General features: G+C 42.4%; 1 protein-coding gene across 2 annotated transcripts in view; it reads right to left on the reverse strand.

Annotated features, from left to right (window-relative positions):
- Positions 1 to 1,222: 1,222 nt before the first annotated feature.
- THAP2 (THAP domain containing 2) overlaps positions 1,223 to 15,538 on the reverse strand; it is a 456,918-nt gene continuing 442,602 nt past the window's right edge. For both annotated transcript variants that reach the window (XM_044056999.1, XM_044057000.1), the window contains exon 4: positions 1,223 to 1,322. The gene's annotated coding sequence lies outside the window, so the exon portion shown is untranslated. The remainder of the gene's footprint in view (positions 1,323 to 15,538) is intronic.

Below are 15,538 nucleotides of genomic sequence, written 5' to 3' on the forward strand. Positions count from 1 at the left end.
CCACAGGCGAGACAATTGTTAACTTTTTCTGACATCGGTTAGAGCAAGAAAAAAGGATTCCCAATGGGGTACTTAGCTTTAGAAGACTTCAGGATGATTCAGTTCGGAAACGAAAACTCAGGTAGTGGCCAACCGGCACTTGTGCAAACTGCTTCTGCTTTGGGCTCCTTTGTAAGAAAGACTGATGTAATGGCGTTGGCTGCCTGTTTTTATACCCCTGATGACCCGACTTCAGTCCTGGAGTGACAGCAACTGATGCAGAAATACTAAGTCTCTGGTATTCGGGACGACTGAGGGCTACCTACAGGCAGATAACCCAAGTGTGATGACTGCAACAGTGAAACATGAAGAACATCTACATATTCACAGATAGGGTTGTGACCTGTGAAATGGACAATCAGAACTGGCACTGGGAAGGGAATGCATGGTAACATTAAAGAGCATTTAGGACAGGTGCAAAAGAGGTGAGAAGAAAGATGGGAAAAGAGGGAAGGTAGAATGCTGAAGTTAACGGGCAGACAACATAAGCTTACTGCTTTCTTCTGCCATCAGTAAATGCAATAAAATTTGCACCAGGTTTTTTCCAACATTCAAAAAGTATGCTGGCTGGTTAACTATATTAAACTATTTATGTATGTATGTGTGCATGTGCGTACGTGCGTGAATGTGTTGTGACTGAAAAGCAATCATAGACCAAACTCCATACCCAGCTAAAAATATTAAACAAGTCACTAGCTATGTCTGAGCAAGAAATCATCACACAAACTACAAAAACAGTGCATACATAAAAGAAAATAATTTATTTCAGAATATAAATATTCATATATATTATACTCTCTCTTAAGCACCAGAAATAATCAGGGTGATTAAGTGCTTTTAATGACAGTATTTACCACCTAGATCTGCTATGTACAAGCTCTCAATGTCCAAGGACAGTGAATTAAGTAGTAAAAAAACACTGCAAAGAAACAAACGAAAGAAAGCATAGCAATGAAATTTCAGGACAAGTTTAAACATTTATATTAGAAATACCATACTACCATAACAACATTCTCCCAAAAATGCTGAATCAGCCATTAAGAGACTTGGGAGAGAAAGACAGCATAGTGCCTGATATTTCAGTTACAATCTGGGTAGTACTCATCAGCGAAGCCCTAGTCTCCTATTAGCCAGACATGGAGGCTTTGTTGAGAAATGTGTGAATACACAGCTGTGAATCCAGGACCTCTTCTGGTCATTTTAAGAAGCGAAAAACATCTCTTGAACACAGGACTCATGTAAGACCACGACAAAGACGAACTTTTATTGATGAACACAGAGACCTACAAAACAAAAATAAAAAGCTGGTTACATACTACATTAAGAAAGAAAAAAAAACCTCAGAAGAAACTGAAAAGCAGAACCATGGAACAGTACAAGTATTATGTATAAAACATTACTTTAAAACTTTTTCCAGATATTTCCTGCATCCTTACAATCACAGGCATAATTTAAATTTTTTCTTCGGATATCTTCTGCATCCTTACAATCAGACACTTACGCACTTTATCCATCGTTTCTTGCACACAGATGGAATAATAAAACTGTTACAACACTTTCTGTAACTGATTCAGGGAAATAACTTGATAAAAATATCTGTTTTTACTCTCTAGTCTATATTTACAGCAAAATGATGATTGATAATACTGATGTGCCGGCTTTTTAATCTTTTTCTGTACGAGTACTAGATGAGAGCAGCACCTACTTTAATCCTGTTGAACAGGAGAATGGAAAAGAAAATGAAGGACAGAGAGATGTTAGCCTTAAACCTTGACAGTAAAGCTTGGGACAAAGTACAGTTTTGTACCTACCATAAATGTAGATGTTCGAGGATCCCCATTGCTGCAGTCGCAGTCCCTTTGTGTAGTCCCGGGGTCCCAGTCCAGGAATGACTACCAGAGAGTGGCGTCGGCCCGCTGCATTAGATTAGACTGACGTCAGTACGTCAGCTAATGCATGACCCGGCGATCATATCCTCAGTCTTTTCTTGCCCCAGATGTCAGAAGACCCCAAAAGACAAGGCCCAAAAAACCTGCACACCAAAAATATGTACAATATATACAAGAATATATACAAAAATATCAGCATGTAACCTCAACACACACACACACAACCCTAAAAAGGAGGAGAGGAAGGAGGGAGGGTGCAGTAAATGGGATCCCTAAACGATCATATTTTTATGGTAGGTAAACTGTAACTATGTTTCTTCGCTCCCCATTGCTGCAGTCCTTACTAGAATCCCAAAGCAGAGGTAAGGGAGGCTGGCAAATCAGCAGGAGCTGACAACATGCCTTGCAAAACAGCTGTGGCAAAACCAGCCCTAGACTTAGAAGGTGATAATGCTTAGAGAAAGTATGCACTGAACTCCAAGTAGCTGCTTCCAAAAGAAGTGGCAGTAGCCCTAGTGGAATGAGGCCTAATCCCAGCTGGAATCTCCTTGCCATGATGGGAATAACAAAATGCAATGCAAAAGCCAATCCACCTAGAAATAGTTTGTTTTGACACAGGCTTGCTCTGGGGAACAAAAAAAAAAAAAAAAACAAACAAACTGAGACTGCAAAAAATCTCTAACTTAGCTTAAATAATAATAATATTGCCTGTGTACATCTAAAGTGTGCAAAAAAAATCCCTTTTTTTTTGGGGTCTGCATAAAAGTAGGCAAATGAATACTTTGGTTTAAAGCCACACTAGAAACCACCTTAGGCATAAAGGAAAGGAATAGTAATGTATGACCCCTATCTCATGGAAAATCAAAGGGCTCTACTGCCATAAGGGCCTGCAACTCAGACACCCTTCTTGCAGAAGTAATAGCCAACAGAAAAGCAGTCTTCCATGACAAGTATTTCAATTCAGCAGTAGCCGCAGGCTCAAAAGGTTGTAGAGTAAGTTTTTCCAACAAAAAATTGAGATCCCAAGCAGGAGTAGGAGCGGGGTCTTATATTCTTTGCCCCTCTAAGAAACTGCTTGAACAAAGGATGCGAAAACAATGGTGGGTCACAATCATAGTGAGCTGAAATTGCTGCAGCATGAATCTTAATGGAAGAGAAGGACAAACCTTTGTCCAATAACTCAGTAAGATATTGAAGAGCCACACTCAAATTAGGCTCAGAAATCTCCAAATTCTTTGCTGTACCCAAAATAAAAATCTCTTCCATTTTCTTTCCTTGTACTAGGTCTTCTAGCTTCCATAATCACATTTAAAACTTGTTGAGGTAGTTGAGACCTGCTGTGTTTCAACACAGAATATGCCAGGCTGTTAGATGAAGAGAGTGAAGCTTGACATTGAGCAGATGACCGTCCTTCTGAGATAACAGATGAGGAATCAGAGGTAAAGGCCATGGAGGCTTCTTTACCAGACTCCGTAGTAGTGGGTACCAGTGTTGCCGAGGCCAATCTGGAGCTATCAAAATCATCCTTGGCCTGTCTTGTCTGACCTTTAATAGTACCTTTGGAAGAAGAGGCAGAGGTGGAAAGGCATACACATGAAGGTTTTTCCAACTGAAAGACAGAGCATCCACTTTCCAAGCTGTGTGATGAAACCCTTTGTGCAATACTTTGGCAGCTGGTGGTTTAGTGGAGAAGCGAACAGATCTATGTCTGGAGTTCCCATGACACTGTCAATTTCTGAAATACATGAAGATCCAGTTTCCAGTGGGGATCCATGATTTGTCTGCTTAACACATCTGCTAAGGAGTTCTGTGCTCCTGGCAGAAACCTTGCCTGAAGAGTTAGTTGCAAGCTTAGAGTCTCCCATAAAATCATTGCTTGCCTGCATAGAGGATAAGAATGTGTTCCCCTTGCTTGTTGATGTACCACATGACAGTTGTGTTGTCTGTTAGAATCAACACCTGCCCTGGAAGAAGTAACTCCTTGAAAGCCATTAATGCAAACTGGACTGCTAACATCTCCTTCATGTTGATATGTAGATGCTGTAGTCTGGCAGGCCACTTGTCTTGTATCCACTTTCCATTTAGATGAGCTCCCCAAGCAATGTCCGAGGCATCTGTCGTTAAAATCTGACTGCCTCTGGCCGGGTCACAGAGAGTCCCTTGTTTAGGTGACATTCCTGAGCCCACCACAAAATTCTTTTGAAGGCAAGGTATTATTTGAATGACAGTGTTCAAATCCTGGCAGTGCTGTGTCCATACATTTTGAGATACCATTGTAGCTTCCTCATATGCAGTTTGGCATTGGGAAGCACCAGAATACAAGATGCCATGAACCCTAATGCTTGAAGGACTGTCCTTGCAGTCAGCACGGACTGATGAGATAGTTGATGGAAGTAAAGTGATAGACTCTTTTGTTTGTCCGGGGTTAAAAAGGCCATCTGCTGCTGTATTCAGTCTCACACCCAGAAAGCACATGTCTTGAGAGGGTACTAGACTGGACTTTATTTCGCTCACAGAATACCCTAGGCATCTTAGCACTGCTATAACATATTCCAGATGCTGTAGAAGGTCTTCCTTTTCTTGAGCAAGAATGAGGCAGTCGCCCAAGTAAGGATAGATTTGAATTCCTTGTAGCCTGAAGTAAGCTATCACTGGAGCCAGAACCTTTGTGAATACTCTGGGCGCAGTAGATAAGCCAAAGGGCAATGCAGAGAACTGATAATGAGAATTTCCAGCTCAAAACCGCAGATACTTCCTGCAACTTAGCCTTATAGGCACATGAAGGTAAGCTTCCTTGAGATCTAAAGTTACCATCCAGTGATCCTTGCCCAGCAGAGGTAAAAGCTGTTGTAACGCCAACATCTTGAACTTGGGAATGTCCAGATAAGTGTTGAGGAGAGATAAATCCAAAATTGGTCTCCGTGTTCCCTTCTTTGGTACTAGGAACAGGCGAGAATAAAATCCTAGGCCCCTTTCTGATACAGGGACTGGCTGAATGGCCCCCATCTGGAGTAACTGAGAAACTTGCTTGTGAGCCTCTTTTCTTTGTGGAGGAGGACGCCTGGCATGCCTTTGAAAGGGGGCATTGTATGGAAATAAAACCTGTAACCTTGGTGAATGATATCCAACACCCATCTGTCTTGAGTAATTAAATCCCAATTTTCTTTGAAAAGAGACAGGCTTCCTCAAAGGAGCTGCCAGACGAGAATCTACTGGCAGCTGAAAAGGCAGGTCATTGGGTCTGTTTACTTAAAGGACTGACCCCTGCCCTCACCAGAAGTCTGAGCAGGTGAACTCCTGTTCTAGGCCTAAAAGAACCTTGAGCCCTGCCCCTACCACGCCTAGACCTACCCTAGACTGGGAATCATAAGCAGGATATATCCACCCCTTAGCAGGCCAATTTCTACTAAACTTGGTGGCTGCACCTGCAAAAATCTTTAACACTTTGCATAGACTTAGCTTTGTCCTCCATTTTCTTTAAAACTGCTTCCACAGGCAAACCAAACAACACATCAGACTGTAAAGGAGCATCCAAAATCCTTGTCTTAACATGCTCAGCTAAATTCTGATCCCTCAACCAGGCATGCCTGCGAAGAACAGAACTAGTGGCAGCCACCCTCGAGGAGGCCTGTACAGCATCAAAACCACATTGCAAAGAATGCTTACCCACTTGTTCAGACACATGAACCAAATCCAGCAACTCTTTACACTCAATACCTTCCGCCAAAGCATCCACCTTAGATTTCAATTGTGAAAGGAGATAATTTTGATATTTTAGCATGTGAAACTGACAATTCAACGCCTCATGGCTAGAGTGGAAGAAGTATACACTTTCTTTCCCCACCTATCCAAAGCCCTTGCCTCTTTATCAGTGGGAACAGGATTTTTAACCACAGAGGCCTTAACACCTTTAGGCCCCTGAGAAACAGTTTCTGGGTCTAGGACTCTTAAACAAATACTTATGAGCGGCACCCTATAATACCTATCAGGTTTAACAGGAGCAGGAGGCAAAGAGTCAGGGTTCAGGAAGCCTCTGCAAAACATCTTCCACCACATTCAACACAGGAGGTATAGCTAAGGGCCTATGCTGGGGTAAAACAAGAATTCCTAAGCCTTTCCTGGAATCAGAGTAATCCTGGCCTTCCCATTTAAAGTGCTCCCTCATGGAATGCAGAGTCTCTGAAAATGAGAAATCCTCAGGAGGAGAAGCTGTAGGAGTGGAATCATCCACATCAGAATCAGAATAAGGAGGATACTCCTGCAAATCTTCGCGAGAAGACTCAGAAGCCTCTGAACACTGTTCAAAACTATCAAACTCCGGTTCCACCCTAGGCCTCTTATCAGGAGGGCATAGAACCTCTAATCATAGTAATCAAATCTTCTGCCATTTTAAGCATATGTTTCTTAGGTACAGAACCAAATGCTAGGAGAAGCCCCCACTGAAGCTGAACTTGGCCTACCTCTCAAAGAAGTTTTGGCAACAGAAGGAGAGGCTCTAACTACCTTGGGAAGAGAGGGAAGAACAGTTACCTGAGAAGCCCCTCAGCCTGGCCTACCTCCTGAGAAGGCACATCCTGTAACAGTAAAGTTTCTGCCTGAGACTCCATGGAAACTCCTGGCAAAACCTCTGGCTCCACTGAGCCTTCTAAAGAACCGGCGTCCGGGACTGCCGGTTCATCAACCCTAGGCTTCGCTGTTTTGTCCTTGCGCTTCTTGGGCATCGAGCATCCGGCGGCATTTTATAATTGCAACGCTTCCCAAACACTAACCTGGCACAGTCTAACCTCCTCTTAATAGTGCGTTTGTTAAACCTAGCACAAGAGCGGCAACCAACACCGTCGTGCTCAGGCCCTAAACAAGGTATACACAAGGTATGGTAATCCCTATGAGGTATCTGTTTCCCACAAGAAATACAGTGATTCACTTTTTCTGACATCCGGTTAAATACTGAGGCAAGAAAACAAAATGTTCCCCAACGGGGTACTTAGCCAACTCTGCTTCGGTCTGAAACTCCGGTTTCGGAAATATTTCAGAACGCCAACCTGCACTCGCAAAACTGCTTCTGCATCGGACCATGCGCCAAAAAAGACTGAGGATATGACGTCGGTCATGCGCGCGCCCTGACCGACGACAGCCATATACTCTGGTATTCGGGCCGACTGGACAGCGGACTACACCCAATAGTAAGGACTGCAGCAATGGGGAACGAAGAACATCTACAGAAGAGCTGCAATGCAAAGATCGGCAGGTCCAGGAAACAGAGATTATGAAAAGCAAGCAGAATTAAATAAGAAAGTTAAGTGTTTGGTGATCTTAAAATGTTCGGCAATAAAAACAAAGATGTGCACTTCCAGATTAGAAAGGAGATGTCAAAAAGCTAAGAAGGCTGCTAAATATCAGTAGAAGGTAACGATTTTCTCTAGGGATTCCAACATCCTTTAGTGTAAATTATGAATACTGGTATCAGTAATGACGTGGTCAATGAGAAGTAGGATGTGCATTACAGCAAAGCAGACTTCATCCTGATGCGAAGCATCACTGGAAACAAGCACAGGAATCACTAACATAACAGTTGTTGGGATACTAAAGGAAAACATGAGATAAGAAATATGTACCTGCGTAACTGAAACAAGGAAAAATTGAGACACTTAGAGGCCTACTGAAAGTAGAGAACACCGTATCTAAACAAACCACAAAACAAGTGGTCTGTGTGTCTGTCCATCCATCAAGCCTAATATTGAGTTGCAGGAGAAAGGAAAGAAAGTGTGAAGACACAAGACCAGACAGAAAGACTAAATATTTTTGTTGTTATTTATAAAGGAAGGGGAAAGCACAATACTACTTTTGAATGGGATGGTAGATAGTGAAGGAAAACAGGTGGCAAGATAGGGCAAAGGCATCCAGATACTGAAAGGGTTTGTCCCATCTCTGGTGCTAAGAGAACTAACAAGTGTGCTGGATGATTTATTGATGAATTACATTGTCTTTCCCTTGGAGAATGGGGTAGTAACAGTGACTTGCAAGGTAACAACTATGGTCACACTGCATAAAAAATGCCAGAATGGATTTAATTTCAGACAGATTAGACACAACTCCATTGCAAGAAGGTTTACGGAAAGGAATTCTCATGCTAGACTGGTTGAATTTCTAAATTGTCCAGAAGATAAGTCAGCATCCAAGATTTATAAAGCATTGGATTTTCCTGTCTAACTAGATCCACTTCACTTACACAAATCATAAGAGAAAACTTATGGGCTTGAAGGGAAATTGGACTTCAGTAAGTTCTTTGAAATAATTTCTGTTATAAAATTAATGGGTATAGGTACAAACCTGAATTAGTGAGATGGACAAGGAACTACCTGACAGGATGCAGTGGGTAGTTCTAGGAGGGGGGACTGACAAAGAAGTAAATGGCAAATGTGGTGCCAATGTTTCAGTATAAAAACTGCTCCTGCTCAGAAAAATTGTAAAAATATAAAGAGAGTAAGAGATTAAGGCCGGCCTGTTTACTGAAAAAATGCAAAGTGGTTAAAATGGAGAAACCCAGCTTGCAAGCTTTTTTTTTTATTGCAGAGTGTGCAGGTAGAAGCTGGGTTTTAATGTAAAAACAATGTACACTAGTGTAGAGAACGAATGGGTAACTTGGGTGTTAGAGGTACATTCCTACAGCCAACAAAAGGCATGACAGCCAAAATGAGGTACTCACCACATTATTAGCTGACTGAACTGCCTTCACTGCATGTGGTTGGGTTACACAGCCCACCGTGAGCAGTCTGAATGATCCACTCCTTTTTCTACTGAGCAGTAAAGACGTGGTTCAGTGTATAAGACTGGCTACCTGAGTAATACATGTAGGAGTAATCCAACCGCAGCTTAGAGGGCCATATTCAGAAGAAAATTCATTGTGAAGACAGGGATAATTAATCCACCCTTACAATAAGTATTACACATATCTGTATTATAAAATTTCATTATAGCATCTGGTCAAGTAAACTACTAATCTGCGTCTCCAAAGCTGGATGAAGCAAACATCTCTGGGGCAAGTACAACAGCAAAACCACTAGACATTTCTGACACAGCCACTTGGTCAATGGTTCACACATTCAGCAAGCATTTACTGCCTAGACCTTCACTCGGAATTTGGCCACCTTCAACACTTCTGCACTTCAGAGTTCTGCATACCGAACCTTTGATTTTCAGCTGATAATTGGAAAAGTATGCATATCCACTTAGATGAAAGCCATCCTCTGAGATGGGTACATACATGACTTCATGCAATTTATGATGATCCTAAAAGACAACTACAGAACTGCCGATTTAAGGGACATTAGCAGACAGTCCACAAACCAGTTACCAAAGATGAAAACATACTAGGATCCTTCTACAACGCATGCACCACAATGGCTAGTTAACTTAGCCTATCCCATGAGCTCTGAAGAAACAGCTTCGCTCTTGGGAAAGATCTTATAGCCGTTAAGATATGGCCATCGATTATGTCATCCATGTGCAATGGCCTTTTGTGATAACACTTCATGCCAGAGAGAACTTGTATACCTCCCCACAACACAAGCCTAAATGGCATTGCAGCTGCTATGGAGGTAAAGTTACACTTCAGTGATACATAGCTGGCAAAGCTAAAAAAGACAAAACTGGCTGACACTTGAGGGACCTACTCAACTTGTGACAGTCCTTCTTCCTTAGAGCTGGGCTGGCCAGGAAGACAACTTGGAGAAAGAAGGGCAGATCAAAACATTACCACACAAAGGGCCTGCTTCTTCTTGTGGAGGTCCTTAAGCAGATCCTGAGAAGCCTGTCTAAAGAGGACTTCTTCAGAAAAGCGAGATTATTAGGACCTTCCTCTTGAAGCCTAAAGAAGGCCATCTTGGGCAGCATAGAGGCAAAACCGCTGCACTAGCCACAGCATCGGAGACATCAAAATTGCAGCACATTACATGGCAGCTCACTGATAAGACACCATTTAATATTCTCAAACACATTACTGTACATTCCAGAATACTGAAGATGAATGACCAAAAATGTGAACCTACATCTACTGAGACTGCTGTTTCTTGGAATGTTCCCTTTACTCCAAAGTATGGTGATCTTGGAGTCGGTAAACACAAGCTTGGGGTGAAAGGAAGACGTGCTCTCCTGCAAAAAAACAACTTTAAAGGAGACCAGCCATGTCCAACATTTGCTGTTCCCCTGTAGATTCTAACTTTTTTCCTTAATTCCAGACCTCACTTTTACATGTCTCAGAATTAAAATAGGGAGTCCTATGTTAAAGATGTTAACCAGCATTACACTGATCTCAAAATAGGGGAGGTCAGGAAGCTTCCTTTCCATTACCTGATTTGATAAAGCAAACTATGATTTGGACAGATGAGGCAAAAAAGTGAGGGATTTAAGCAGGAACAAAGCAAAGAATACCTTCTTGTCCACCATCTCACAGACTTTAGCTTTATTAATAGGCATCAAGGAGGCAATATGCTGTGGTTACATGGATCAATTGATGGACTACAAATATTGTGCAAGAATTAACTTTAGAATGCTTAAAAAGGATCTCATACCACCTGGCACAGAGGTGATGGCCCCTATCAAGATGGGCATTAAGGGAGCCGTATCTTTGTGATTCCAGGCTGAAAAATAGCACACGAGCCCCAGTTCCAGATGAAGGATGATAGGTGGCTGTTCTTTTCCTTCTTCTAATCAAACACTCATCCAAACAATGTAAAACATATAGGAAAGAGAATCATAGGGTAGCCCATAGAGAACTTCATAAAAGCAATGGTTTTGCTGCAGAGGAAGATAATCTGGGCAGGAGATGCATTGAGGGGAGGTTTCATTGTCCATTTCAGATGCAGAGATAAGGACATTGTACCTTGTAGCCTTCTGAGTCCCATTCCCAGGAACCAAATGGTAAGCAATACCTCTCCTGGCCCAAGGGATGGATAACGTCCATGCTCAGCCAAAATATATGGGGTTGAGCATGCAGTGCGTCTGCAACAGATGTTAGGCAAAGGGACAAACTCTCAGTCTATCAAAAGGGTACAAGATAAGCTTGAGAAGGGCCTGGCAATGGCATTTGTCCAAGTTCCCAAGACTATGGTTCTGCACCTATGAGGCCAGATTATACCATACAGCAAACAAGAGTCTTTCACTGAGAGTGCATTGGTCATGTTAGAATGACAGATTTCTCATTATTATATATTCTCTGAAGGATATGAAGTCTGAAACTCAAATGTCTGTCTTTACTTAGTATTATTTCTGTCCTCAATGATTTGCCAGAAAATCACAAATTTTATGAGAAACAGACCAAAAATAAGAGGCAAAAATCTGGACAGTTGAGAGGTATGACCTTGGTGAAGGAGACCTACCTCATTCTAGGTTAAATAATCCCATTTGGATGCAGAGAACCCTCTGCAGAGCTGCCTTAAATCCTGTCTACAATTACTAACCAATGTTAATGTCAAGCAAATCTGAGAGGGTCAATGTCAAGAGCAGGTCAGTCACAAGAAAGATTTAACAGTTCAAGACTTTGGAGATACATCCCTCATGGGTCAATCATCATCACCTATGGAAGAAAAAAAAATCAAGCACAAACTTAAGCACTCAGTACCTGAAAATGAGTTTGCAATAATCAAAGAACAATAGGCTGTCTCAGATATGGAAATATTTCCAAAGTGGGTGTGACCAATGTCCTTTACCTTTTCAAAGGGCTCTGGTTTGAGATTGTGATAGAAATCCTCCTGTAGATTCCTGGACTGGGCAATCTCAATCTCCTCCATTCTACATGATTTTAGGTAAGCCAATAGCTTCTCCTACCTGTATATTTGGGTTTTTAAGGGAAAAACATAACTTATTTTATGGTATTGCTAGATGCTAGTAAAGGCAATGCCTGTATGGATCTTAGCTGGGGATAGCAACCAAATGAACACTTAGACCAGTTAGGTGTTTTTTATTAACACATCACATAGCGGATCTATTCCCCTGAAGTCAAGGTCAAGATCTGAAGCATGTGAGTGTTGGAAAGCAACGTATAAGTGGAGCAGAAGGCACATGCACCTCCAAGATCGAATAATCACAGAAAAAACAGCCAAAATGGCAGCTTCTCTGGACTAGAATAACACAGTGATTATCAAACACACCTTTCCTTTTGCTGATTTTAGCATTTTTTAAATTGAAGTCTGAAGGCAATGCATAACGCTGTTGGTATTCCCAAGTTCTAAACAAAGCATTGTTGATCCTGGATCACAGCTCTCCAACTGAGCATTCTCTGGAGACAAACACAGGGTCTTACTTGGCTGTCCATAAGCAGATGTCACATTATAAATAATTTAAAGATGTAGCTGTCATTCAAAATCTACATGAACCTTTCAAAGTGAGACAGCCTATCAAAAACTGTCTATACATGGAAGATGAACTGCTTATAAATGAAAACCCATGAACATTGTTACAGTCCATTTTGTAGTCTGGAAAGGCAATATGATCTTGTGCTGCTTTGTTTATTCAAGAACCATGTTACACTAGAGTTGTCAGCATTTATTTGAAGAATTCCCAAGGACAGTATTTTCTAAATGTCATCATTGTGAAGAACATATTAAATTTCCTTTACCTTGATGTGCATCTTCAGTTGCAACGATGAGCAAATTCCCTGGACTGACAGATTCTCCATATACAAACCCAATCTGGAGTCAAACACATCTGTGATCAATAGCCAGGCTCATTATGACAGAAGAAATGTAATTCCCTCTGAACATCCAATTAGTGTAATCTATACTCTGCCTTGTTGCCATAACTTGGGAAGAACATAGGAAGCTCAATGGACTGATTTAAGTTATACTCAGAACAAATCTTTGGCAAGAAGGAAGGATTGGTCCTTAGAGAGACACTACCTTTGTGAAAAAATGAGATACAGTGGGCGAATAGACAAAGCATGTAATTCAGAAACCCATCTAGCTGAGGTTATAGCAACCAAGAAGAGGGTTTTCCAAGACAGAAGCTTCAAAGGGCAAGATGTTGCTGGTTCAAAAGGGGGCAAAACCATTGAAGCTAAAGCCAAGTTTAGGTCCCAGGGAGCGGGAGGTTCTCTTACTGGGGGCCGTAAAAGTGTTGTACCTCGTACGAATGCAATGTACAACTTATAGGTTCATAGGTTCATAGGTTCATACTAGGCTATCTGCCCTAGGGCATTTATAAGCCTAGCCAGAGTGTGTTTGGCTTTCACCACCCATTTTAAATTAATTTTGCTATGCCCTTTTCCGAGGTTAGTATACTGTGCCTCTGTCTAACAGTGACACAGAAGTGATACCCGGGGTAAACCTATGATCCCCCATCCACTCATCAAGATTCCTCTTGAAGAGAGTCAATGAGGGACTCTGCCTAACCTGGACTGGGATTTTATTCCAGAGTGAAGGGAGCCTCTGGGTTATGAATCTGTCCCTCCAGCATGTCCTATTTATTTCAGTGCTGAGGTTCAAGTCTCTCGAGCGCATAGCTCGATGGGATTTGGATTTTTTTGAGGTGCAGCATGTCCATTAATTCCGGGTTGGACATGGCTTTATATGTCAGGCACAGATCGCCTCTGAGCAGGTGGTATGCCACTGAGTAGAGCTTGAGTTTCTTTAACCGGGCAGCATATGGCATCTGTTTGAGCCCTTTGATCCTCTTGGTGAGGTACTTTTGGGGTCTTTCCAGTTGCTGCAGGTGTCTGGTAAGGTACATCCCAAAAGGGCATTGTACTCAATTATGGGCCTGATGAGGGATGAGTAAAGAGGCACGATGACCTCCCCTGATCTAGATGTGAATCCCTTCATGATTAGATGGGCTATATAAAATGTTTTTCTAACCACTTTGGCCACGTGGTTGTCAAATGAGAGATTGCTATCAACTTGGGTCCCCAGGTCCCTAATTACTTCTTCCGTACTTAATAGATTACCATCTATGTGGTAATTTGTGGGCACTTTGTTTTTGCCAAAGGGGATGACTATACACTTTTTGGCATTTAGCTTGAGGCCATGGCTCTGGCACCAGTTGTCTGTTTCTATGAGGCCCTTTTGGAGGATGCTTGTGTCGGCTGGAGAGTCGATTATAGCGCCCAGTTTGCAGTCATCTGCGAACTTGGTCAGCCACAGTCCTTCCGTGTTGGCCTGTACCTCTGAGAAATATATACCGAACAGAAGAGGTCCCAACACTGAGCCTTGTGGGATGCCACTTGTAACTGGTTTGGAGTCTGACATGGCTCCAGCAATTCTAACCATGTGGGTTCTGTCCTTGAGACAGTTTGCAACCCATCTAGTGACATAGGGGTTTATATTTAAGCTGGTGAGCTTATCTATAATGCCCGAGTGGGGTAATTTATTGAAGGCTTTTGCGAGGTCCAGGTAGGCTGTGTGGACCACCTTCCCCTCGTCAATGGCCTTGGTGACTGTTTCAAAGAAATCGACCAGGTTTAAGAGTCAGGATCTGCCCTTAACAAAGGCGAACTGGGTAGGATCCAGTGTCTGTAGGTCCCCAATATCTTTTTTATGAGGTCCATGATGATCCTTTCCATAGCTTTGCAGACTAAGCTAGTCAGGCTTATGGGACGATAGTTTCCGGGATCCGTTGAGGCACCACCTTTGTGGAGAGGGACCACTGTTGCTGTACGCCACTCTTTGGGTACATATCCTGTGGTAAGGCTGAGACTGAACAGTAGTTTTATGTTTGGGTTTAGCTCTTCTTGGAGTTCATGTAGGACGCAGCCCGTGACACTGTCTGGTCCCATTGATGCTGTGTTTTTTGCTTTGGAGAGGGCGGCTCTTACCTGAGCATCTGAGATCTCAGGGGGGCAGCACTCTGCTGGGATAGATATTTGCCCTTTTGGTGGGGAGGGGGGGGGAGAAGTTTGAACTGAACCTGTCAGCTAGGATGTTGGCAATGCCTGTGGGTTTGGTGTATTTTTTGTCATTTTGGACTAATTCTGAGCATATCTGGGAATTCCCACCCAGGTTCCTAACATAACTAAAGAAAGTCTTGTGATTATCCTTAGTGTCCTGTGCAATTTTTCTCTCGAAGCTGGCCTTAGACGATTTTATGAGTGCCCGTAGTTTTTTGCTAACACACTGATCAGAGATGCCTTCCCTTTTTGGGATTTTGCTCTATCATGTAGTAGCTTCCTCCTTCTATTGTATAGTTTGTTTATGGCTGGGGTCCACCAGACAGGATGTCTGCCTTTGGAGGATTGGGTCTTGGTTTTATTTGGGATTGCACGATTCCATGCATTCCTGAAGGTATTCATAGAATGCGTTTATAAAGGATTCTGCAGTCTGGGCCGTATTTTCCACAGGCCCGGGGGCTTTGAAGGATTCCACCTCAGTTTTGAGGAGTGTGCAATTTGCTTTAGAGAAGTTTTTCACTGTGGTTTTCTAGGCAGGGGATGGGGTCGGGATGTGAATATCCAGTGAGATTAGTTTATGGTCTGATCTTACCAGTGAGGGATACACTTCTGGTCTGGAGCATAGAGTCCCCATGTTGGTAATGATCAGGTCCAGTATGTTTTCCCCTCTTGTGGGAGTGGTAACAAGTTGTTCCATAGCATTTGAGTTTATAAATTCTAGGAACCTTTGAGC

This window comes from Protopterus annectens, chromosome 15.part0, assembly GCF_019279795.1.
Source record: "Protopterus annectens isolate FY-2018-M chromosome 15.part0, PAN1.0, whole genome shotgun sequence".
In the NCBI taxonomy this organism is placed as follows: Eukaryota; Metazoa; Chordata; order Ceratodontiformes; family Protopteridae; genus Protopterus; species Protopterus annectens.